Here is a 27,158-nt window from a genome sequence, read left to right as displayed (position 1 = left end):
AGAAAGCAGAAGCAAAGAGGAAGGTTTTGAGGTGCTTCCGGAACCGGAGATGGTTTTCCTCAAGTTTCAGGGAGGCAGGAAGGCTGTTCCAGAGGGAGGCCCCTACCGCGGAGAGAGATCTACCCCCAACTCGTTGCTTGGAGAAGCGGCTGACCCTGAGGGAGTTGGAGGCCGATGAGCTAAGAGCTCGAGAAGGAAGATATTTAGGAAGAGAGAGTTGAAGGTATTTAGGCCCCAGCCCCCAGAAGGCCTTGTGGACAATGCAGAAGGTTTTGAACTTAATCCTCGCAGCCACTGGGAGCCAGTGTAGAGATTTCAGTCCTAGAGAGATACGGTCCCTGGGCTTGAGGCCAAGGACAAGTCTCGCAGTCCTGTTCTGGATAAGTTGCAGAGGGTGGAGTGTAGAGGCAGGCAGATTTAGATAGAGGCTGTTACAGTAGTCCAGCTTCGAGAGAACCAGGGCTCGGGAGACAGTGAGCTTCTGGGGGAAGGAGAGGAAAGGAAGAATACCTCTGAGGAGGTGCAGCTGGTAGTATGACTTCTTAGAGACGTCAGATATGTGAGGAGAGAAGGAGAGTGTGGAGTCGAAGATGACCCTGAGGTTTTTTGCCTTGCAGGTAGGAGCAGGAAGAGGGCCAAGAGAGGCTGGCCAGAGAGATGCAGGGAAAGAGGGAGTGGGTGTGCCGATGAGTAGAATCTCAGTCTTACTGGCATTAAGGCAGAGGTAATTGGCGGCACACCATTCCTGGATAGCAGACAAACAGTCAGAGATGAGGGAAGGAGAGGAGGAGGCCGAGGGTAGCCTGAAAATGAGCTGGGTATCATCCGCATAGCACTGAAAGTTGGGGCAGAGAGCGGAGATGCGGTGGGCAAGGAGTGCCAGATACTGGTTGAACAGCCAGGGAGAGAGGTTTGATCCCTGGGGGACACCACAGGCAGAGAAAAAGATGTCAGAGAAGAAGGACCCCAGTTGGACTTGGGAGGGTCGATTGGAGAGGAAAGAGGTCAGCCACGCCAGAGCCTGACCAGTGATACCCAGGTTATCATGGAGACGGTTGAGCAGGATGGCATGGTTGACAGTATCAAAGGCAGAAGAGAGATCGAGCAAAATGAGAACACACAGAGTGTTGGAGTCAAGGTTCGAGAGCAGGTCCTCACGGATGTTCAGGAGAGCAGTTTCCGTGCTTCTGGCAGCTCTGAAGCCAGACTGATGGTCATGAAGACTACCAACAGATTCAGCATGGAGATTAAGCTGGGAGATGGCCAGTTTCTCCAGGAGCTTGCCCAGGAAGGGAGTGATGGAGATTGGACGATAGTTAGCAGGGCAGGAGGAGTCGGAAGAGGGTTTCTTAAGAAGAGGGTGCACAAGGCAGTGCTTAAGGGGCGATGGGAAGACTCCAGAGGCGAAGGAGTGGTTGCAAAAGTCAGCCAGGGCAGGAGCCAGTGAGTCGATGTGGTCCTTGATAGTTTTGGAGGAACAGGGGTGAACCTGTTTTGACAAGACTTTCATAGATCAGACTTGTCTGGAAACCTCGTCAGCAGAGAAAAGGGGAAAGGCAGAGAAGGAGGGAGGAGGGGTGGCTGCAGAAGGGCCAGAGGAAGAGCAGGGAATAGGAGGGAGGTGATAGGAGGAGAGTGAGGACAGGATGTCCTGAGTTTGAGATGAAGTGAGAGGCCAGTGCCGTGCAGAGGGCCTGGGAGGGGACAGGAGAGGTAGAGACTACAGCAGGGTTGGCCAGCTCCTTGCAGATTTTAAAGAGTTCGGCCGAATTGTTAGATGCCGCAGTGATGCAGGCTTGGATAAGGGCTCTCTTCTTGGCTCTCTTCAAACTTCGGATGCGCGCCGAAGGGGATAATTGAGGAGACAGACTCTGCTGAATGGATAAGTCCAGTGGTAGCAGTACGAAAGCTAAACGGCCCCTTGAGACTGCATTAACCTGTGCATTAACCTCAGGGGTCTAAACAAAAGTGTATTGCCCAACAGATTCCCACTCCCCAAAATTGATGACTTGTTGGTGGGGCTGCTATTTTCTACCCTCGATTTAAAGGCAGCTTATTAAGTAAAATTCCATCCCAATTCCTTGGACCTGACCTCTTTTATAACCCCATTTGGATTGCATCATTGTAAGAGGATGCCATTTGGATTGGTGTCTGCATCTAGTGTGTTTCAGAGGGTCATGAGCAAGCTACTGAAGGAACGTGTTATCAGGATGACATATTGGTGTGGGGCAAGGATCTTTAGGAGCATGATGTGCGTTTGAAGGAGGTGTTGAGTAAAATTGGAGAAGCAGGTTTAACCATATCTAAGGACAAATGTAAATTCAGACTAGAGACAATGGAGTATTTGCGGTACGAGTTGTCTGCGGAAGGCTCGAGACCCAAGTATGCAACCCTGGAAGCAATTAAGGAGATGAAAGTGCCAAAAGATGAAAAAGAACTTGCTTCATATCAAGGGTTGGTTGTTGAATTTTATGGAAAATGTGTAAAATATCTGGCTGAGAGGACAAAAACAAGGAGAATGCTGGTTAAGAAAGGCGTGAGGTTTAATTGGTGTTAGAAATGTGATGGTGAGACATTAGAGATTGTTTAGTTAGTGCACCCATTTTAAAGGGGTTCAAAGATTACTGGGAAGTACAGTTGTACACTGATGCAAACAAGTGGCCTTGGATGTGTATTAATGCAGAGGAGAGGGGATGATCTGCATACAGTGGCTTTTGCGTCACGTGTGTTGAAGGAAGCGGAGAAGAGGTATTCAGTTGTCGAGCGGGAAGCTTTAGATTGTGTGTGGGGAATAGAAACACCTTGACAATTTGTTTGGGGAGTGAAAGTTTGGTGCTGACGATCACAAGCATTTGGTGGGCATCTTTCACAGGAAGGGACTGGATGAAATTTCAAGGAGGTTTGCCAGGTGGATATCCTCCATGCAAGGTTTGGATGTGGAAGTGAGGCATGTCAAAGGAGAAATAAATGGCATAGCTGATGCATTGTCGCAAATTCCCATAGAGGATAGCGCTGCGAAATGTGGGGAGGAAGATGAGGTGTTTGTCAACTGCAAAGTTGCCAAAGAAGATGAGCGGAGAGAGCAATGTGATAAGTATTTGTCCTATATGATGGTGGCAAAATATGTCCAGTAAGGGTGGCCAAGAGATGAAATTGATGAAGAATTGAGGTGATACAAGAAGGTGAGGCAAGAATTGGGTGTGGAGAAGGGATTATTAGCTCGAGGCAAGTGTATGGTGTATGGTTGTGCCAGAGGGCATGAGAAGTGTGGTGTTAAGGATTGCTTACAAGGAGCATTTTGGCGTTAGCAAGACAAAGGGACTCGTACGCCAAGATATCTGGTGGCCAGGGATGGACGCTGACATTGAGGTGTTTTTAAAGTAATGCAAGGTCTGCAAAGACAGTGACAAGGTACTAAGAAACCAGAGTGCCACGCATGAAAATTGTGGAGCCTCCAAGTTCCATCTGGGATGTGGTGGCTATAGACCTTTTGGGTCCCATATCTGTTGGGGGGGCGCGCAAAGTGCGTATGTAATAGTTTCGGTGGATCTGTTATCAAAGTGGCCGGAGGTGTGCATAGTGAGGGATGTTAGCTCTAGCAGGATTGTAAAGTTCTTGGAGTATTCTGGAGGGAGGCATTCCCCAGGAAAATGCTCCCCAGTTTGTGGAGAGAGAGAGAGAGAGAAGAATTTTGGGAGAATAATGGTATTAGACATTCAACTACTGCGTTGTACAACCCTAAGGGTGATGCCAGTGTGGAGAGGTTTAACAGTACGGTGATTGATGCAGTTAGGATTGCCATTGCATCTGATGGAGATTGGGAACGGGCGGTGATGGAGTACGTGATGCAGTATAAGAATGCTCCACACCAGGTAACGGGTGATTCCCCATTTGAGGCATTAAGGAAGAGAGTACCTAATTAGCGAATGCATCCGGGGTGGATGAAGACATTTGTGGGCGTTCGGGAAGACGTACAGGTGGGGGCTCTGCAGTTCAGTGTACTGAATGCTCAAAAGAGGGCGAAAGAGAGGAATGATGAGAGGAATTGTATGAAGGAATGTGTTTTAGAGGAGGGGACAAACATGAAAGTTAAAAGTAGGAGAGTGGACAAAGGTCTTAAATATTCAAATTCATTGAGAGTAGTGAAGGATTTAGGGAACACTGCAATGTTGAGCAATAGCGAGAAATGGAGTAAAGAGAGAGTAGCAATTGCTAGGCAATAAGTCAAACGTTCAATGCCCTGAAAGGGAAGGAGGTGTGTTATGTATGGCACCTTCACTTTGCACTTTCATCCTTAATACATGCATGTATAACAATTGTTGCATTCATGTGTATGTAGTTGGTGTGGGTTTAGGCAGTATTAGCGTTCCAGTATGCAATGAGAATCTAATGGCAATGAAAAGGTTAGCTTTCGAAAGGACTGTGAAACTGTTTGCCCTGCTGACGAGGTTGGGGCTGCTGTAAAGAGAAGATTAAAAGACCTGTTTGCACAGTCTTGCCGGCTTTGAGTGGTCTGTTAGCTTTACACCGGGCAGCTAGCATAGTCGGCGAATGGAGGTGCGCTGGGTTGAGACTGAATCACGAGCAGCTATGCGCAGGTGGGATGCCAGCTGGCCTGGTGTTAGGTTTAAATGTCATATCATTTTGTTTATGTGTTACAGACCTTTGGAGTGTTTATTATGCTGTGTTCCATTCATGCATACACATTCCGAGAATTCCTGCATCCTAGGATTCTCCCGCAATGTGTATGTACTGCATGCTTTGAACTGACAGACAGTTTGCCTTGAGTACCTTAAGCTGAAGGTGCGTCTGCTGCCTGTGCATAGTTTAACTTAAATAAAGCCTTTTGTTAAACTCATTACGGCTTTGGTCCTATCTCAGCCGTGCTTACACTCAGCTGTTCCCCTCCCGCAGCTGAGAAGGAAAGAAAGGGAAGGATAAAGCCAGCAGCACTTCCCTACTGAAGACTGCAGCACCCCGCTGTGCCCTACGAGCGCCGCTCCTCCCTGCATGGGAGTTCAGAGCGGTGCACTCTCAGCATTTTGAGCCGGTGCACCTGGCAGCAGGCGCTGCCCCACATTCCAGGTCAGAGGGGGGTGCCCAAAAATAGGGGGTGGAGCCCACATCAGCATTGGAAAAGACTCCATACTCACATTCATGACGGAGTGTGTGTGTTTTCTCGTATGAGAACCACACAAGAGGCTATATATATTTTGGGAAATGCTAAGGAAATCTCAAGGCCTCTAGTGGAAGTTGAAACATTTTCCAAGACTGCAAGTGGTTTCCCAGCAACTGGCACAGCCTCCTCGTCCAGGACAGAGTTTTGACATTCCATTTAGTTATTGTGATGCAACAAATGGTCTTTTGCTGAGCACCCCATTCGGAGCCCTCAGGCAGGTCATACCCTGCGCTGATGTCCATTGTGATGTCATTATTGACTGTGTTCTTATTGGAATCATCACACTAGAGTTACCCTAAAATGATGCCCATTGTGATGTCATAATTGGCTGTGCTCATCACATCAAGTTCTTGGATTTTGTCAGGCTTTCCAGCTCATACTATTCTGCCATTGTGCAGTGTTACTCTGTAAGACCAAGTGCTCACCTCTGACTTTGACATAATGGCGGTGGCAATTCCTCTGCCTGCACCGTTCCTCTCCGAACCTGGGAGGCCCCCAGTCAGATGGGACAGATGGGTCAAGATGTTTGAAAATTACATTGTTGCTATTGGAGGCGATAGGTATAGTTCTGCCAGGAAGAAGGCACTTCTTTTACTCAATTTGGGTCCGGAAGGGCGCATTGTCTTCAATGGCCTCACACGTGTGGTGGAGGACGGATCTGGAGACGCTGATGAGTATGTAATTGCTTTGAAAAAGATGGAAGATCATTTGAACCCATGAAGAATGTGACATTTGAAAGACACAAGTTCTTTCAACGGGCACAGGACAGTTCAGAAAATGTGGAATCTTATGTGGCTTCTTTGAGGACATTAAGCCACACGTGACTTTGGGGACCTCACAGACTCCCTCATAAGGGACCAACTAGTGCGCTGCACCAACAGTCCCAGGGTACAAGAAAAGTTGCTTGCCAACGACGTGTCGTTAGAGCAGGCGGTGGAGTTGACACGCTGCTTTGAGCAAACCTCTCAATACATGAGGGCAATGAAAATTGACAAGCAATCATCACACAGCGTTGCACAAGTGGTATGTGCGGTCATGCCAAAGAGGAAAGGGAATACCAAGAAGGAGTGGTGGAATCAGAGGTGCTCTAGATGTGGAAGTACCAGGCATTCATCAAATTTTCCATCCTGTGCCGCAAGAGTTGCAGAATGCTACAAGTGCAAGCGCAAGGGTCATTTTGCAAATATGTGTAAAGATGCTTCAGTGAATTGTCTTGAACAAAGAGACACAGAATACCAATCTTCCACTCAGCCCCTGCAAAGAATGCCAGATGAGCCGCCTGTCCAGGAGAGAAATGCTAGGCATGTGTTCCAGATTGATGCTGTATCAGGTGATGCCAAGGGACCAGTTGACCATTTCATGATTGATGGGTGTCACATCAAGATGAAGGTGGATTCGTGTTCGCCTTGGACCATAATTTCAGAAGATACCTTCAACAATATTCTAGGCAAGACTCCTGATCTTCTTCGTCCCGCTGAGGTACAACCCTGCGGTTATGGAGACTCAGATATTGCTCTCACCAGCGAGTTTCATGGCAGAGTATCTTACAAAGGGAGAGAATGTTCTGCAAAAAGTCTGGTTGCAAAGAAAGGAGCGTCATTACTGGGTTGGGAAGAACAAAGGGTATTGGGTGTCCGTTTACAAGCAAGTGCATCAGAACCTGTAACTATTGCAAACATTGAGGACAGGTGGTCCAAAGAGTTTCCTGAGGTTTTCACGTCCAGCCTAGGAAGGTTGAATGACTTTGAGCACAACATAAGGCTCAAGCCTAATGCACAGCCGATGGTGCATAAGTGAGGCCTGTTCCACTTAAACTTCGGCAACAACCCCGTGAGGAACTTTAGAATTTGATTCAAAAAGGTGTGATTGAGCTTATCAATGGAACGGAATGGCTCTACCCTGTGGTCCTAGTAACGAAAAACAATGGTAGTCTGAGACTATGTGTCGACCTCAGGGACCTTAACAAGAACATTTTCATTGAAAGACACCCTCTACCCATAACCTAGTTGGTTCTCAGTTATAGATCTCTCTGCAACATATCACCAGGTGCCGCTATCGGACAAATGTCAACATGTAACTGCTTTTGTCACTCCGGAGGGCACGTTCAAGTATTTACGCATGCCTTTCGGACTAGCATCAGCTGCTTCCTTGTTTCAACGAGTCATGGAGGAAGTACTTAAAGGTCTGAACAATGTTACTGTGTTTCAAGACGACATTTTGGTTTTTGCTAATTCTGAGGGTGAACATGATGTGGCATTGAGGAATGTTCTTCAAAGGTTGAAGTCTTCAGGGCTGACGGTACAAAGAGAAAAATGTCGCATTGGTCTCAGGGAGGTTGAGAACCTGGGACATAGTGTCAGGTCATGGTATATCGCCTAAAACCAATCTTTTGAAGAATATATGTGAAGTACCTCCACCTACTGATAAAGATCAACTCAGATCATTTATGGGTATGGCGGAGTTCTATCATAAGTTTGTGGAAAAATGTGCTTCTATCTCAGCACCCCTAAGGAACTTATTGAAAAAAGGAGTAAACTTCAAATGGGCTCCTGGGTGTCAGGAAGCGTTCGCTGCTATAAAGGAAGGGATCTCAGGAGCACTGTCTCTTGGTGGTTTTGTAAGCAGTAGGAAAACTGTGCTCACTGTAGATGCTAGTTTGATTGGGTTAGGCGCCTCATTGTACCAAGTGGACTCGGGGAAAGAATGTCATGTGATTGTTTTTGCTTCCAGGCCTCTCAGGGGGGCTGAATGTAATTATTCAGTAATAGAAAGGGAAGCGTTAGCGGTGTACTGGGCCATTGTACATTTTAAGTTTTTTTTTTGTGGGGGCAAGCATTTTTAGTGAAGTCAGATCATAAACCGCTGGTTCAATTGTTAAGTATCTGTGATTGGGCGAAATGCTCTCCCGGGATTGCTAGATGGATCGTGGGATTGCAAGGATACGATTTTAAGATTGTTCACATTCTAGGTAAAGATGTGGTGGCTGATTGCCTGTCTAGAATGCCAGTGAAACACACTGAAGGCACATCAGAAATAGTCATGGAAGAAGATATAACTATTTCAGACATGTCAACAGTGGCAGTGGGGAAAAATGAATGGCTAGAAGCAGATGCATGTGACACATCTATCGCCAGGATGAAAGAGTGGACAATTAATGGGTGGCCCAGCAGAGATGCCCTGGATAGGAATTTCGATCGTATGTATGAGGTGAAACAAGAGTTAAATCTGTCTGAAGATGGAATCAAAATCAGGAGAGGGTCCAAGATTATCCCTCCCTCAGGTATTAGGGCCCGCTTAGTAGATCTGTCTCATCAAGGCCATCTGGGAATAAATGGTACCAAAAGATTGTTAAGACAATCATATTGGGGGCCAGGCATGGACAGTATGGTGGAAAAAAAGGTGCGGGGTTGTCATGAATGTGAAAAAGCAGATAAAGGAAAAGTAGTCCGAGAAGTGCCGCTTAACCCTGTTCAAGTCCCATGTGAGCCATGGAAAAAATTATCTGTGGATATAATTGGCCCGATGCAAGGTTTGGGCGATGGCTTTAGGTTTATGGTAGTACTTGTAGACTATCACACCAAGTGGGTTGAGTGGAAGGCTCTAAGAGAGGCCACTACGAATGAAATGGTCTCATTTTTTGAAGAGGTGTTCCACAGAGAGGGCTTTCCCACAGAGATCATAACGGACAATGGGGTGCAGTTCTGTTCTCAGAGAATGAAGGAGTTCTTGGTCAGGTATGGTATCACACATTTGAGAACTGCGCTATACCACCCTAGAGCGAATAGTTTGGTGGAGAGGGCTAATAGATTCATTAAAGGGGGTATTCGGCTAGCTCTCAACTCAGGTCTTCAATGGTCAGAAGTGTTGAAAGAAATGGTGTGGAATTATCGTATCACTCCACATTCGGTAACCAAGGTGTCACCTTTTGTCTCATTAAAAGGTAGGCAGCCAGCTACCAGGTTATGTCCTGGATGGCTAGAGGCATCAGGATGTGTGAATGTAGATAGACAGACAGTAATGAATTTGATTCATGATGCGCAGAATGAGTACAAACAGAGATTCGGTGAGTGTTGGTCGAGTGTTGGTCGAAGTCTAAATTAGTCAAATGTGCACCAAATGTGAACAGAGAAAATATAATGAGAGACAATGTCAATGATGAGAGTCAAGAGGAACCAGGAGGTGATGGAGTTACATATCAATCACCTACAAACATTAGTGAGCAAGTGGAGGATGAATCCAATGCTGGAGACAACTGCAAAAGAACAAAGAGACTGCCTGATCTTTTTAAAGACTATTACCTTGAATAGTTTAGCTAAAAGTCTTCCACATCAAGGGAGGGAGATGTGTTAGGTTTAAATGTCATAATTTTGTTTATATGTGTCACAGACCTTTGCAGTGTTTATTATGCTGTTCATTCCGAGAATTCCTGCATCCTAGGATTCTCTCGGAATGTGTATGTACTGCATGCTTTGAACTGGCAGACAGTTTGCCTTGAGTACCTTAAGCTGAAGGTGCGTCTGCTGCCTGTGCATAGTTTAACTTAAATAAAGTCTTCTGTTAAACTCATTACGGCGTCGGTCCTATCTCAACACCTGGCCACGTACAAACAGAGATAGACTCAATAGATGCGGTGCGTAACAGAATTCTGGGAGGTTGTGAGAGCAGAATAGGCCGAGTGTGGGGCAAGGTTGGCTTGAGATATGTTGTGGGCAGATGAGAGCTTGCCACGGAGAAGCAAACGCGTCGGGAAAGCTCTGTGAGCTTGGTAGAGTGAGCGGGTATGGTACGCTGCCTTTTGTGGCAGGATAATGGTAGAGCTGGTGGAAGGAAAGTGGACGGTGGAGGTGTGGGGATGAAGGGGAGCGCAAATGAGTCTAGTGATTGGTGCACAGGGACTCAACCTGGCAATATCATGTGTGGGAGACAACACATCGGCTGCAGTGATCAGCTTAACTTCGGCTGGAAGTAATGCAAATGACACCGTCCCGGAAGAGTGAATGGTGGCTGTGTGGGACCGCGAGAGAGCCGTTTCGCGGGCTGAGATCAGAGACACAGAGCTGAGGCCTTAAACATAGGCCTTGATAACAGGCCAGCTTTGCCTCCCGGCTTGCAGGGGAGGGGTCGGGGGATGATCAGGGCACCAGCCAATTGGCTCCCAGGCAGCCCAGAGAGGGCTGGGAGCACAGTGGTTGTTCTTCTTTGGCTGCAGCCATCTTAAAGTTGCATCTAGAAGGGATTTCAGACCATGTGGCTGTGCAGGCCATGTCTGGGCAGGGCTCCAAGGTGGAAAGGGGGTTCTGTTCTTACTCCAAACGTGCAGAGACAAAGTTTTCATTCTTTACAAATTAAGCCCTGCATAGAATGCTCAGTCTGCAAATGTCTTATCTCCTGTATTTGGGAGGATCTTAATTTGTATTTGTGACATTGGATGGAAAAATATCTGAATGTGTTGCTGCGCTTTTGAGAAAGTCTGACATTAATTATGAGATTAAAAAGGTTTTTAAAAAGGGCTTGTTTATGCGCTGCCCCTTGTCCTGGTCCCTCAATGTTTGGGAGTGTGTTGCATTATCATCATGCTCTCCTGTTCCCACTCGCTGCCAGTATGAACACGCGGACACAGCAGGTTCATGAAACACGACTTTATTCCTTGCCTTGCGGCCTAACACTAAACTCCTCCATATCCGCCGAACTCGCCCTCCGGGGCTTCTGGGTCCTTCCATCTCCGTGTGCACAATGACTTCACAACACCACAACCCTCATTCTCAGCCCTTTACAGAATCCCCATGGACTGAGTCTCAACAGGACTGCGAGACTTGTCCTTGGCCTCAAGCTCAGGGATCGTATCCCTCCAGGACTGAAATCTCTGCACTGGCTCTCAGCGGTTGCGAGGATTAAGTTCAAAACCCTTTGCATTGTCCACAAGGCCTTTTGGGGGCTGGGGGCTCAATACCTTCAACTGTCTTCATAAATATCTTCCTTCTCGAGCTCTTCGCTCTTCCGCCTCCAACTCCCTCAGGGTCAGTCGCTTCTCCAAGCAACGAGTCGGTGGTAGATCTTTCTTCGGCTGGTGCCTCCCTCTGGAACAGCCTTCCTGCCCTCCTGATATTAGATGAGAACCATCTCCAGTTCCGGAAGCACCTCAAAACCTTCCTCTTTGCTTCTGCTTTCTCTCCTCCTCTCCCCTGCTGATTTCCTGGCTGAAACTGACACTGCACTGGCTACCTGCCCATCCTCTGACCTCGGGCCCAGGTCCCCTCCCCGCCAGTTGCTCACCTGCTCTGCCTTCCTTGCAACCCCGCACTTGGGGACTGTTTTTCTGTGTCCCTACAGTCCCTTTACCAGCACTTGACACCTGCACTTACACTTTACTGCTGCCCTTGCCAGCTGCTGGCCGTACTTTTGTTATTGTTATTTATTCTATTATCACTTATACTGCACTCTCCCCTTTCTCCTTCCTATGCACTTGCGCGATCTGAATGACACCCGGCCTAGTAGGATCGCTGTCTGTCTTCCCTCTGTTTCCCCTCCCTTGCCTCGTCACGCCTTGAAACACGTGTGTATAGGCGCGTTATAAATGCCATATCATATCATAACATATGGGTCTGCAACCTTTGTCTCTTGAATGACTCCAATGATCCTCCACCATTGACTATGCTGGCTGGCTCGGGCTGCTGGGAGATAAAGTATCTGGAGAGCCAAAGGTCCCAGAACGCCTCTTCCTCAGGGGGCCACTGTGTTCCCCTGTGATGCCTCAGGGGGTCACAGTGTTCCCCTGTGATGCCTCTGCCTCAGGGGGCCACTGTGTTCCCCTGTGATGCCTCAGGGGGCCACCGTGTTCCACTGTGATGCCTCAGGGGGATCACTGTGTTCCCCTGTGATGCCTCAGGGGGTCACTGTGATGCCTCAGGGGGGTCACTGTGTTCCCCTGAGATGCCTCAGGGGGTTAGCGTGTTCCCTTGAGATGCCTCAGGGGGGGTCACTGTGTTCCCTTGCGATGCTTCAGGGGGGGGGTCACTGTGTTCCCCTGCAATGCCCCGAGGGGGTCACTGTGTTCCCCTGCGATGCCTCTGGGGGTTACTGTGTTCCCCTGTGATGCCTCTGGGGTTCAACCGTGTTCCCCTGTGATGCCTCTGGGGTTCACCGTGTTCCCCTGTGATGGCTCGACGGGGGGGGGGTCACTGTGTTCCCCTGCGATGCCTCTGGGGGTTACTGTGTTCCCCTGTGATGCCTCTGGGGTTCAATTGTGTTCCCCTGTGATGCCTCTGGGGTTCACCGTGTTCCCCTGTGATGCATCAGGGGTTCATTGTGTTCCCCTGAGATGCCTCGGGGGGTCACTGTGTTCCCCTGTGATGTCTCGGGGGGTCACTGTGTTCCCCTGTGATGTCTCGGGGGTCACTGTGTTCCCCTTTGATTTGCCTGCTGATCCAACCCCCCTGGATTCAGATAATGATTGTCCAGGGGCTTGTGGAAATCTTTTTTTCTTTCTCCTGTGGTCCTGGAGATCCTGTGTCCCCCACGCCCATGTCACCTCCCTTCTTGATGAAGGTGGCACAGAGTCATTCAGCTGTCTGCAGAATTGTCCTGATTGTCCTGGCAGCAGTGTCGCCCCATGCCAGGGTGATGCCACAGGCATGGGGCGGGACTGTGGACGGACCTTGGAAGATCTATGGATGTGGCTTGAAAAAGCAGAAACTGTGTGATGTGTGCACCCCTTTTGCGCATATTGGGGGTCACTCTGCCATGCATTTTTTTAAGTGGAGCAGCAGGGATGTGAACCACTGCTGCCTCCCTTGCATTCCTAGCCCTCGATACAGGAAGAGAATGCTACTGGGAGTCTGTAATTAATGATTTGCTCTGCTATCAACCCCCCCCCCTGAAATGCGCTGACCATCTTTGAAAATAAGGTGACACAAATGAACCCTCTAGTTTTTGGGAGTGTGGCTCATTGGGTTTGTTTTCAAACTTTAATATAGAAATTAAACATGTTTGAACTGATCATGGGGGCTGATATGCATTCAGAGAGCGGGGGGGGGAGGGGTGAAGATAATGCTGATAGGCAAGTAAGGTTGGCCTGAAGCCAATGCAGCTCCATATCTAATGCTTTGGGTTCGTGCAAATAGATGGATGCTATCAATGGAAGCCCCTCTTAACACCACACCTCTCCACCTTCTGCCCAGTGCTCCAGCACCCCCTGGTATTTCTGTGATTTAGTGGATCAGATCCGTGTTTCACAGGTGCTGTCTGAGAGGGAGGAGCTGTGGGTGAGCACCTCAGCAGCCATGATCCCCGCTTCCTTGAGAGTGAAGTTTGCATGTCGAATTGGACACAAGCTGAATTTGTCTCGTTTTACATTAACAGTACTGCTAAACTACCTTGCATTTTTAATTGCAGGAAACCATTAATTGTTTGAAGGGCCCAGAGGACTATTGGCTTGGACTGCGAAAAGGAGAGGGTCAAGGATGGTACTGGGAGGACGGGACACCATTTAATAATACCATGTAAGTTTTACTTATATAGCATGTTTACACCCTGGCTTTTGGTAGCGCTTCATGCTGCATTATGCCCACGTTAAAGCACTATGACAGCATATGTTACAATTCCCCAGTTAAGTTTTACTCAGCATGACATTGGGGGGCTGAAAGGAGGGCGACCTGGAGGTTGCACAGAGATCTTTGCAGCAAACGCCTAACTCGCTGAGCAATATCAGTAGTTGTGATGCCACTTGCGTGCCTTCTTTCTGTGGGCAAGTAAAGATATTTGTTTTGATCTTATTCGTTCCTTTATGCGACATAAGTTTTACAGCAGTTGCACCCAGAACAGAACAAGCATTTCATAAAACAATTGTTCAAAGAACATACAGATGTGATATATGAAACGGCTATTGATCATAACAAGTGCAAATCCTCCAACGGGGATGGAAACAGGTGATTGCAGGGGTCTCATCATATTGGTTTCTAAGCAGATAGTTCAACTGTTTCAAATACACATACATTATTCACTGTGACCAGCCATATATGACTACTTTATAGAGAAGGATTTCCTGTTTTGCCATACTTGTCCTGACGCTAACTATGTCTGGGTCAGTGGACTTGCGCAGTGCGATTGCCCGAATGGTGCCCTCTCTCAGCGGGGGATTTAAATACAACGATCTTAACTTACCAGAATAGAAAATGGGCCCAGGATTCCTGAGCAATCTTACAAGTCGGGCAAAGGTCTTCAGTGCCATCATTCCACTTGCTAGCAAGAGTGGCAATGGGCAGTGTTCCAAAGCGGGATTTCATAAGCCACGCACAAGTGTATGGGGGAGGGTCACTCATTGTCCTTTTTAACAGTAGCGAGTAAAAGCTGCTGATTTAACACCAAATTATTGTATTGCTGTTTTGTGCTTTCATTGACGATATAAAATCCAATGTTCAAACACACGTGTCCATGCATAAACAAGAACTCTAACGTGCACATTAAAATGACTTGGGTACCAGGTACTGGAGGCACAATGAACAATAACATGCATTCCCTAAATATTTTAAGTTAAAAGCAATAACTTTATGCTTCTCCAGGGCTCGAAATTGGGACTGGATAAGCAGAAGCTAAAAGCGGCTCCTGGGTATCCAGTGTTAACCAGTGACCAGAAGCTACCACTGGCAGCTCATGGGTATTCAGCGTTAACCAGTGACCAGAAGCTACCGCTGGCAGCTCATGGGTATTCAGCGTTAACCAGTGACCAGGAGCTACGTTAACCAGTGACCAGGAGCTACCGCTGGCAGCTCCTGGGTATCCAGCGTTAACCAGTGACCAGGAGCTACCGCTGGAGAGCCAGGAGGTAAAAGCAGCTCCTGGGTATCCAGCGTTAACCAGTGACCAGAAGCTACCGCTGGCAGCTCATGGGTATTCAGCGTTAACCAGTGACCAGGAGCTACGTTAACCAGTGACCAGGAGCTACCGCTGGCAGCTCCTGGGTATCCAGCGTTAACCAGTGACCAGGAGCTACCGCTGGAGAGCCAGGAGGTAAAAGCAGCTCCTGGGTATCCAGCGTTAACCAGTGACCAGAAGCTACCGCTGGCAGCTCCTGGGTATCCAGCGTTAACCAGTGACCAGGAGCTACCGCTGGCAGCTCCTGGGTATCCAGCGTTAACCAGTGACCAAGAGCTACCACTGGAGAGCCAGGAGGTAAAAGCAGCTCCTGGGTACCCAGCGTTAACCAGTGACCAGAAGCTACCACTGCCAGCTCATGGGTATTCAGCGTTAACCAGTGACCAGGAGCTACGTTAACCAGTGACCAGGAGCTACCGCTGGCAGCTCCTGGGTATCCAGCGTTAACCAGTGACCAGGAGCTACCGCTGGAGAGCCAGGAGGTAAAAGCAGCTCCTGGGTACCCAGCGTTAACCAGTGACCAGGAGCTACCACTGGCAGGAGCTACCACTGGAGAGCCAGGAGGTAAAAGCAGCTCCTGGGTATCCAGCGTTAACCAGTGACCAAGAGCTACCACTGAGGAACCAGGAGCTAAAAGCAGCTCCTGGGTATCCAGCGTTAACCAGTGACCAGAAGCTACCACTGCCAGCTCATGGGTATTCAGCGTTAACCAGTGACCAGGAGCTACCGCTGGCAGCTCCTGGGTATCCAGCGTTGACCAGTGACCAGGAGCTACCGCTGGAGAGCCAGGAGGTAAAAGCAGCTCCTGGGTACCCAGCGTTAACCAGTGACCAGGAGCTACCACTGGCAGGAGCTACCACTGGAGAGCCAGGAGGTAAAAGCAGCTCCTGGGTATCCAGCGTTAACCAGTGACCAGGAGCTACCACTGGCAGCTCCTGGGTATTCAGCATTAACCAGTGACCAGGAGCTACCACTGGGGAGCCAGGAGGTAAAAGCAGCTCCTGGGTATTCAGCATTAACCAGTGACCAGGAACTACCACTGGGGATCCAGGAGCTAAAAGCAGCTCCTGGGTATCCAGCGTTAACCAGTGACCAGGAGCTACCACTGGAGAGCCAGGAGCCAGTACATGGCGTGAACAAATCCAACTTCCACATATGATGCAATCATCTACTTTTGTGCATAATTTATCAGTGCTTAGGTTTTAAATGGCATATAAATGAATCATAATATCAATTTATAGATTGTCCCAAATGCACAGAATTAAATTTGCATAGGTGTGTTTGTTCGGCATCAGTTGGCCTTGGGGCCAAGTGTAGATCCTGGCAGCTGTTGGTGTCAAGCTAACCAGGCTCTCCTAGGCTACAAGCAGGAGCTAATAGCTCCCAGCTCCCCTCAATTTCGAACCCTGCTTCTAGCTTTCCAGAGTTTACTGCACATATAAACCGCTATTCTGCAAGCTTTCTTTATTACCTTTGGAAATGTGCATACACCAGGGGACAGATACCACCCCCCAGACCCCCCAAACCCCAGCTTGTGCTAACAGATCTCCACGTGCCTCCCCATATGTAGGTAAATAGGGTGTGAATGAAAGCCGAATCTAGTAGAGTATGTTGTGGGTTTGAGAGACACATGTCATCCTTTGCTTCCCTGGCCTAGTTCAGTTAATAACATGAGGTTTGCAGTGTTAAATGGTAATCACAGCCCCCTTTTAAAATAATGTGTGCTTTTACACAGCCAGATTGGGGATGATCTGCTCCATATAATGACACAGACTTAACTCGGTGGGTATACACTTTCAGAACTGGTGTGAAAGCGCCACCCGCTGCGCTGGCATTGAAAGTAGCCGTTGCTGAAGAGCCGTGGTCAAGTTTCATATATTTTTCAATATATGGTCCATTTACAGCTGCTGAAAACATTCATGGCCAAGTAACTGAAATGATTCACTTTTTCGATGCTTCAAACTCTAAGCATAGTGTTGGGGCTTTTTTTCTGAGATTCTAATAGAAAACCATGCTTTTGGTTTTCCCAATATTGATCTCAAGACCAAGCTCTTTACAGCTCCCGTGCAAAAGAGCAAGTTGTTTTTTAAGCCACATAGGAGGTAGAGATCTAAGTATCGCATTGTCTTTGTAAAGGAGGACTGGGATTTTCTCAAATTCCAGTTCAAGGCGCATCCATGGGGACTGCGCATCAATAGGGACTGCGCATCGCATAGTGGCGACCTTGTTCATCCAAATGCAGAAAAGAGTTTGGCCAGAACCACCGCTGTCTGACCCCCACCCCCTATGTTAACATGTATGGTCTCAGTGGTATCTCCCACAAGGTTTCATCTGAGAACACCATTGTCTTCCTTGTGGAGGCAAAAAATAGCATTAAGGAGTCGCAGCGGGATATTTACATCATGGATTTGGGCTAAATGGAGACTTCAGACGTTCTCCTACATTTTGCTGTTACACCCGGAAAACAAATGCATAGCTTAGCTCTGTAACAAAATGCATAGACCCCAGAATATACTTGGCAGAATAACAGGCAAACGTCTGCAATGATTTCCAACATGCAATGTTTGCAGAGCTGTGCAATGCAAGTTCATTTATCCATAAACCTCTTGCGACGTTATTAAAAGAGCATTAAAAGAGCATCTTTGTCGAACTACTAGCAAAGGATTGCCTCAAAACTACCTCTCCAGATAGACTAAATATAGTAATGCACTGTTACAATGAAACAGTTTGGGGCTTGCAACCTGCTTGGGAATGTGTGTCCTTCTATTTTAGGGCATCGGGTTGCTTGCAATGTGTCCTAGCTCTGCAGTTCTCAAGCAAATGTATGGCTTGGTGCTCCGCTAGTCAGCAGGGCTATGAACGAGAGTGTATTCTACATTCTGCTTGGGTCCCTGACACTTATATCGACAGTGTGTGCCTGCTCTCCCGCTCCATACAGTGCATCTCATATGGGGTGAACTGGCCTACAGGGATCTCTGAAGATTTCCAGGTGGGCCTCTACACCACGTGCCTCTTTTGTGAGGTTATCATAGTTTTCTACTCCTTAACCCTGTCTCGCAAACACCTCTTTCGAATGGATTGTGTCCTCCCACGTATTCCTTATCTTTTGATATTTCCCAATATCCAGCTTGCTTCCTCCGAATTTGTTTTTTAGTAGAAGGTGCTGTGCGTCGATGCCAGTCGAGTCGATGTCCCTCGAAGGCCTCCATCTCAATGTCAACGTCATCACGGGTATATGTAGCGCACGCAGCGCCTGTTTGCGCAGTTCTGTTTTTCCGTGCTTCACAGCTTCGGTAGCGTAACGCTTGGTTCTGTGTGATACTTCGCTTTTCTTAGAGTTTCTGAGAAAGTTAATCGCATTTTGGCCTCCTTATTGACTCCGTCTACTCCTCGGTCCAGATTTAAAAAGTGCAGGGATTGCAGTGCTAAAATGTCCATCACAGACCCACACAGGATCTATCTGTGGTGTCTAGGGTCAGAACATCCGTGTTCCGAGTGTGACAAATGCAGGTCAATGACTGCCAAGGCCCTGAGAGAGCGCAGAGGGACGTTGGAGAGAGGTAGGCCTAAAAAATCTATTACCCCTCCAAATGTAAATCTTCCGATGAGTCGAGGCCTTCATCTCCTCGTTTTAAAAAACATAAACGTTCCCGTTCGCGACGTGGGTTGCATCATTCCTCGTCTTCGATGCATGGCAAAAAGAGGCGCCATAAGTCGCCATCCACTTCCTCATCCAGTTCACCCAAACTGATTGTCCCTCAAAACATAGTACCCCGGCTCAATGGGAGGAATTTAGAGCTAGTATGATGAAGGTCTTCGAGAATGCGGCCTTGCCCCCCTTGACAACACCTAGATGCGATACCCCAGTCAAAAAACATGGGAAGCACAAAAGTCATGCATCTTCGGACCCAGCTGTGGAAACTCCTCAAGAGACCGATCTCATCCCTCGAGTCGAGAGAGAGCCTCCATGAAACACAAAAAAAGTCATAATCGACACCGAAAGAAACTCATACGCTAAGCCCTAAAAGTGCATCTTCGACACCCTTGCTGCCAAAATCGAAGGAGAAGTCATCGACTCCTCGAGTTCGAGTGTCGACCTCCTCGACGCTATATATATGCCAATTTCTTCAACACTATCGTTGAACCCCTCGACGGTTATGTCAAAGCCATCAACGACTTTGGGGAAATCTTCAACAGTTTTGTCGAAGCCATCGACGATTTCTACACTGTCCGCTCCCATTATGACGTCGATAGCGCCTTCCTCTTTTGAGAAGGTTTATACACCACAACCTCACTCAGACTATTTTAAAACTCTTTCTTCAATTTATGAAGATGCTGAGGAAAGGCCTTTTGGTCTCGAATATGGGAACTCTGATCAGAAAGAACTTGCAGGAGTGCCTTCATGAGGCGAGTGGTATCAACACTTCCCCTGAAATTTATTTTGGTAAGGCAGAGCCAGAAGCTCATGCAGAGGGGACGTATAGAACACTCGTGAGATATGGAATGGTCCTGACCCACCCCTGTTTTCGAACAAACAGGACGATTTAACGGACATACTGGATAAAGTTCCACAGGAAGACCCAATTGCCATTTCTTCGGGCCCTGCAGAGGAGGGTAACTTCCAATTGGGAAACTCCAGAGGTTATCCCGGCAGTGAATAAGAGGCTAACAGCCGAATACAGAGCTTCTACATCTGATCCTCTGTACCTTTCAAACACCCAACACCAGAAAGCCTGGTAGCACAGACAGCTACTTCTTCTGGTAGACAAAATGCCTATCCCGCGATTCCACAAGAGGGGGATGATAGAAGGTTTTCTCGGCCGGTAGTATGGCGTTAAAATTTGCTAATGCGATGTGCACGCTGGCGAGATTTACCCACACCCTTTGGGACTGTATTTCGATGGCGGCTGACCACATCCCCGAAGGGGAGGAACGAGACGGTTTCATGAACATTTTCAAGGATGGGAAGGACGCTATCTGCGAATCCCTCCAGACTGGTCTCAACCCTGTTAAAGACATCAGCAGAGGCATGGCGGCTAGTACAGTTACCCGCAGATTTGCATGGTTGAGGAAGTCAGGATTTGCCCCAGACCTATCAACATGCCTTTTGATGGCACTCATCTATTTGTGAATAAAGCTGATGAGAGTTTGGAGAAGCTGCAAACTTCCAAGGCGGCGGCCAAATCCCTCAGAGCTGCAATAAGGCAAACTCCAAACCTCCCCACAGGTGCACCCTGGAGAGGTAAGTACTTTCGCTATTATTCTGCATTTGGAAGGGGCAGAGGTCAGCCAGGTCAAAGATGATTCCCTCGTGGTGGACAGTGTAGAGGTACTAAGACCGCAACAGCAGGTGCTGCTTTACCCTCAGCCTCTGCGTCAGCCGCTCCAAAACCTCTCTGAGGTCTTGCATCACAAGACTGCATTAGAAGGCAGGTTGTCACAGCATCTGATGGAATGGCAGGCTATTACTTCAGATGCTTGGGCATTGGAAACAGTTGCCCAAGGTTACTGCCTACCTTCCAGATCCCCTCCTTATGCAGCAAATTTTAACCCTGCTGGAGAAAGGTGCTATAGAAGAAGTACCTGTAGCGGAAAGGAACAAGGGTTGCTACTCCCCTTATTTTATAATTCCAAAGAAGGACAGAGGAGCAAGACCCATCTTGGACTTAAGAGACTTGAACAAGTGCCTCAGGAAGGACAAGTTCAAGCTGGTAACCCTTTCTCAGATCCTTCAGGCCCTCCAGCTTCAGGTTGGTTGGTATCATTGGACCTTCAGGATGCTTACTTTCATGTGCTGATCCATCACAAGCACAGACAGTACCTGAGGTTCGCCATTGCCAACTCACTGTCAGTTTTGGGTTCTGCCATTTGGGCTAACCTCCGCCTGAAGGTTTTCACCAAGCTAATGGCGGTTGTCGAAGCGAGTCTCAGGAGAGGGGGGATTCACATCTACCCTTATCTAGACAACTGGCTGATCAGGGCTACTTCCCCCCCGAACAAGCCCTAGATCATCTCAGCTAGACTTGCCACTCCCTCCACAGGCTGGGCTTCTCCCTCAACTTCAATAAGTCCCAAATGATACCTTCACAAAGACCAGAGGTGAGGGCTCAAGACATTCTGCAGATGGTGGCAAAATTCCAGAATGCCCAACATTTTCCGGCCTTCAATTTTCTGAGGTTACTGGGTCTCATGGCATCCTACATTTTTTTGGGTGCCAGAGGCTCGCCTGAGAATGAGATCTCTCCAATCGGCTCTCAGGACTCAGTGGTCACAGTTCTCAGGAAGGATGTCAGATCTCCCTCATTTCCCAGTCTCACTGGATCTGCAGTGGTGAGCCTGTCAGGAAAATATCTTGAAAGGAGAACAGTTTTGGCAACGATGGCCGGTGATAACAGTAGTGACGGATGTCTCACTAACAGGTGGGGAGCCCATACCAACGACTTAACCATCAGCGGTCGTTGGTCTCCATCGGAGTCCAAACTACATATCAACCTTTTAGAGCTGAGGGCAATTAGACTAGCGCTGAAGGCCTTTCTGCCATCTGTACGGGGAAGGCATGTCCTGATAATGACGGACCAACACATACGTTACCCCAGAAACCACTAAGGTAAAAGCCTGGTCACTCTGGTCGAGAACAAAGTCTCTTCGTGATCTCTTAAATTATGATTACTGATATTTACAAAATTTGATATGCAATAAAGGAAAATAAATGATGTAATCACTTTGAACTTATATAGTAATTATGTTCTCCACAAGCAATATCGAATACGGTGAATTACATCATTCATTAGTACAGAAATTACATTTCCCAAGTAGGTTTATACAAAGAAAGTGAGTTCAAAAAGAAATAGTCTTCAAAATTGAATTAACAAAAGTACAAATCCACAATTCAACAAAGTCTCTGTGTTTTTCAACTGCATCAAAGTTCATCACAGTGTGTTATTACAATCACATTTTTTTACACTAAGCGTTTCGGAGTTTCCCTGACCCCTTCTTCAGGTGTGAATGTTGATTGTATTTCTTCACTTTCTAAAAGGAATTTTATAAAAAGACAAAATCCCTGCACTGTCTAATTTTCCACGTGAACACCCATGTACTAAATAATGGCAAAAAGACTTATTTGACTGACCTTTATGTGAAAGGGTCAGTCTTCTGCTTTGAAGCTCAAGGATAGCAAAAATATTTTGCCGGGAAAATTTCCTTCGATGTTGTTGTCAATAACATGTCACTTGAATGACAACCGTGACTTTTATTCCCCAAAGGCTGTAGGAGTAATTGGCCAGATCTGAAAAAACGAAAGCAAATACTGCCGTGAGTCTAATGTTTAAGAAAAGTGTCAGTCCACCGCACTAACAATGCAGTCCAATGTTACCCCAGTGTTCAGAGTTTGAGTGAAAAAGTGGCTACCTTTCTGCCAGTTTCATAGCGTGCGATACAGGAACGGGAGGGCGGCTGCTGATACAGCCTCCCATCCCGCATCGTGTGTTTATTTACTTACGTGGCCAATCACGTGATCGTGAAGTGATCATGTGATCGTGTGGTACCCGGTAATGCGAGAGTTCAGTTTGTGTAATTAAACCCACAATAGCGGGATGAAAATATTATACATCTTACTTGGTTGATGTGAGGTGCTAAACTAAGTCCGTCTCAGTACGGGATGTCATGAGGAATAAAAAAGATACTATGTGTGGATGTAATAAATTCACAACGTGACGATCACCTGATCACATTACACCGCTGTCATAGGTTTAACTAGAAAGTCACATAGTAGCATCGATTCGGGATGCACGTTGTGAAGAGGAAGTATAATGCATGCTTATTTACTGATGTATTGTGATGAAATATACTTATATCGACAGTTGAAGTCGATCTTCAAACAAAACGTAATTCAATGTGAATACATAAAAAAAGTTTCTACAGACTGCGGACACCTGATTAAATTCCTACACTGTCCTTGGATGGCTGTTGCCACTCATACTAGCTAAATATCAAAGTATTGAATATAGACAACACTCGGTCATATATTACAGTATAACAAGTTATTACACTAAGTATAAGTGTATTATTGAGGTATTGTTCAATTACCAACCAATTTAACCCATTGTAAAGACCAGTTGCCATTAGTGCCATGGGTGATCATTTGGGAATGTTAACAGATTCATTCAGTAACAGAATTTTACAGTATTACAAGTACACTGTGCCCTCAACTGAAAGAGAATAAACATCATATTCAAGAATCCATAATGTGTATTACTGAAATTCCATGTTATAAACAAAGGGAGACTAAAAAAACATCCGTTAAGTACATTCAAATGTAGCATGTTAAATCAAAGTCATTATTCATGCCTTTTGGCTCAAGAGAGTCCAGTCTTTCGATCCACTCAACTTCTTTCTGTCTTAATAACAACCGAATGTCACCTCCTCTCTTTGGACATTTCACTTGTGACAGATTTGTGCTCAGTCCACCTCAACTTGGCCTTCCTTGTTGTGAGTCTAACATAAAATATCCCGCATGGACATTTGATCCCATAGATAACATTACTCGTATCACATGTACTTGTATGTTTCAATGAAATTCTTTTGCCTGTGTAGGGATGGTTGATACTAGGACCTCTAATCACGTTATGACAATGTTGGCAGTTATTGCATGGTAAAGTACCTTTAAGCGGATTCAGGCACTACGGGTGGTTGATAATCTGCTTTGACTACAAAATCTCTAATGGATTTGCTTTTTTCTGTATGCAAACGTGGGTTCAGTTGCAAACAATCTGGCTAGTAATGGGTCCATTTTGAGCATTTGCCAATTTCTTTTAATCATTTTTTTGATTTTATAACTCTGTTGAGGGTATGTAGTCACATACACCAGAGATTCTGAATCTCCTTTTAGTAGATTGCTCCAAAGACTGAGCTCTCGGAATGGTTGAGGCTTTAGTCAAGGCTGTGGATAATTTGTCTTGCGAATATCCTCTTTTGAGGAATTTCTCGTGCAGATTCTTTCTGATTCGAAAATTCCGATGGTTCTGAAATAATTCTCCTATACCGTAAGAATTGAGTGTATGGTATGCTTTGGAAAGTGGTATTTGGATGAAAACTTCATGCCATAAGAATGCTGTTTGTCAGTTGGCTTATTATATATGGTGGTATGTAAACGATTTTCTTTTAATATAAACCTCTACATCAAGAAACTGAATCAGATTCCTATTAACTTGAGTGGTACATTTTATTCCTGGTGCCAGTTCATTCATATAAGTAAATAATTTCAGGAGGCTTTGATAGGAACCCCTGCAAATAGCAAAGATGTCGATAATGACGGGCAACACAGTGGCCATGTACTACCTCAACAAGAGAGGAGGCGTAGGATCACTACCTCTGTGCAGAGAGGCAATGCAGCTTTGGTTCTGGACACTACAAGAAGGAATATCTCTATCGACAGTTCACCTAGCCGGAGAGAAGAACACAACGGCGGACACTCTGAACAGGCAGAGCACAGTCTCCCACGAGTAGGAAGTAGCTCAGGGAGTCCTTCAAGAGATCTTCACCCTTGGGGAACCCCTCAAGTGGATCTGTTCGCGACCAGTGCAAACTGAGGAATTTCCCCAAAGATGAGCTCTAGGATACACGTTCGTGGTGGACTGGGAATTTCCACTTCTTAACGCGTTTCCTCCAGTCCCCGTTATTCCTCATGTAATACGGAGGCTGAGAAAGTTCAGGAAATTCATGATCCTAATTGCCACGCATTGGGCCAGGAGGAGGTCATACCCGGACCTTCTAGACATGTCCATCTGCCCTCCGATTCGTCTTCCACAAAGAGGGGATCTTCTCTCACGAGAGGAGGGTTGGGTTCTCCATCCGGATATCAGGACTCTCAGCCTTCACGCATGGTTTCTGAGAGGCTGAGATACAAGGATTGGGACCCCCCAAATGACATAATGTAGATTTTGGTTTCGGCCAGAAGGCCAGAAACCAAATCTTTATACAGCTGCCGCTGGAATAAGTTCTGCAGCTGGTGTAGAGATAAGAATGTTGACCCTTTCTCATGCAATACACCGATGGTGTTGTCTTTTCTTTTACACTTAGCAGATCTGGGGCTCCAGATTGGCACCATTAAAGGATATCTAGCAGCACTTTCTATCTTCAATGGGGGCTCGTTTTGAACCTCTTAATTCTTGCCCTTTAAGACTTCTTACCTTGAAAACAGTTTTCTAAGTGGCAATAACATCAGCCCGAAGGGTGAGTGAGCTATGGGCCTTATCATGCAAGCCTCCTCATACTGTTTTTCATAAAGACAGAGTGGTATTAAAGGTGAAGCCTAACTTTCTACCCAAGGTTCTTTCTGAATTTCACATCACTCAGAAAATAACTTTACCATCCTTTGATCCTCCTCCACATCCGGGGAAAGAGGAAGAAAGATTTCACAGACTCGACCCTAGGCGTGCACTGAGTTTTTTACATTACCAGATTGGCAAAACTGAGACAAACTGATCAGTTATTTGTAGGCTATATAGGTCATAAATTGGGTCTAGCCATCACCAAACAAACCATCACTAGATGGATTATTTTAACAATTTCAGAATGTTACAAACTGGCCGGTAAAGACCCTCCAGAACATATAAGGGCTAATTCGACCAGGGGTGTCGCAACTTCGTCTGTTTTGCAAAGGGCAGTTCCAATAAAGGATATTTGTGCAGCTGCCACATGGTCGTCTGCACACACATTTACAAAATACTACAGTGTAGATTCCTGCACTAGCCAAGATTCTGCTTTTGGAAAAGCAGTACTGCACTCTGTGCATACTTGATCATTTAAATTTGACTCCCTACTCTAAATTATGTAACTGCTTTGGGAGTGTAGCAAAGATGAGGAATACGTGGGAGGACACAATCCATTCGAAGAACAAATTACTTACCCATGGTAGTGTTCTTTCGACTGGTTGTTCCTCCCACGTATTTCTTATCGCCCCTCCCATCCTAGCCCGCATTAAAACTTCTCTTGTGGTTGCAGTCTGCGCTATCTCAAGGGGAGTAACCGTCTAAATCAAGACAGTGCTTCACTCTTCAAAATGTAACTGAGAAACGGGCGCTGCGCGCGCTACTTATACCTGTGATGACGTCGACATAGAGACGGAGGCCTTTGAGGGACATCAACTCGACAGGCATCGACACACAGCTCCCTCTACAGAAAAACTATTTCCGAGGCAGCAAGCTGGATATTGGGAAATATCAAAGATAAGGAATACATGGGAGGAACATCCAGTCGAAAGGACGTTACCATGGGTAAGTAACTTGTTCTTCTTCCATCCATCTCTTCTCATCCCCCACATTCAAGTAAAGAATTTGTTTCAAATCAATGGGTATGTTATTCCTCACGTTATGTGTCCGTCCTTTATTTCTTTAAATACTTTGTAATCACAATATGGGGGACAAGTCTTTAAAATTCACTATCCATTTGTACCAACTGTTCTTGTGGTTGCAGTGCCCATAGATCCTACTTTGAGGTGATGGGCTTGCTAGTACAGCGGAATATGGGGCCCACTGAGAAACATTTCTAGGGACACTTTTGGGACCCAGTCCGCTCCTGATCTCTTGTGCACTGCACCTTGCTCACGGCTGCCCTTTTCAACTACTTGCTAACTGCTCTTAGTGCTGATCTGTTGGACCGATCACATAGAAAGTGGATGCACTCCTGATTTTCTGGTGGGAGCCATCCTGATGTGCACGCAAACATTGGCATTCACCTGTAAGTCTTTGATTTCTCTTCTTTGGTATGTCTGGGAAACTTGTATATGCTCCAAACACATGCTATTTGGAGTGCAAACCTGTTTCCCCCATCTCAGAACTTGTCAAACGGGCAATCAGCCTGTGTGCTAATAGCCTGCCACTTTGGTTGCTCCCCATAGTTTCCCGACCGGACGAGGTGGGATCGTTCCACTCCATGATTGCCAGGGCCTCCGAGCTATTCCTGGTGGTGTCCGAGAAAACCAAAAAGGAGGGCTTCTTGTATCAAAGCGAGAGGCCAAAAGGAAGACTGTCATGGTGGTGCCTTTTCTAGATGATATTTGGGAGGAGGGCCCGGCCCTCATGAAGAACCCTTGCATGGCTCCAGCCAAGTG

At 46.8% G+C, this 27,158-nt stretch overlaps 1 long non-coding RNA gene across 2 annotated transcripts in view; it reads right to left on the bottom strand.

The window, feature by feature from the left end:
• The window catches only part of LOC138580153 (uncharacterized), a 461,264-nt gene that overhangs the window by 268,186 nt on the left and 165,920 nt on the right, over positions 1-27,158 (bottom strand). The gene's annotated exons all lie outside the window — the stretch shown is intronic.

The sequence above is a fragment of the Ambystoma mexicanum genome, chromosome 3p (assembly GCF_040938575.1).
Source record: "Ambystoma mexicanum isolate Mex_15411 chromosome 3p, UKY_AmexF1_1, whole genome shotgun sequence".
Classification (NCBI taxonomy): domain Eukaryota; kingdom Metazoa; phylum Chordata; class Amphibia; order Caudata; family Ambystomatidae; genus Ambystoma; species Ambystoma mexicanum.
Note: the sequence above shows the minus strand (reverse complement) of the source record. Positions and strands in the feature narration are given on the sequence as shown.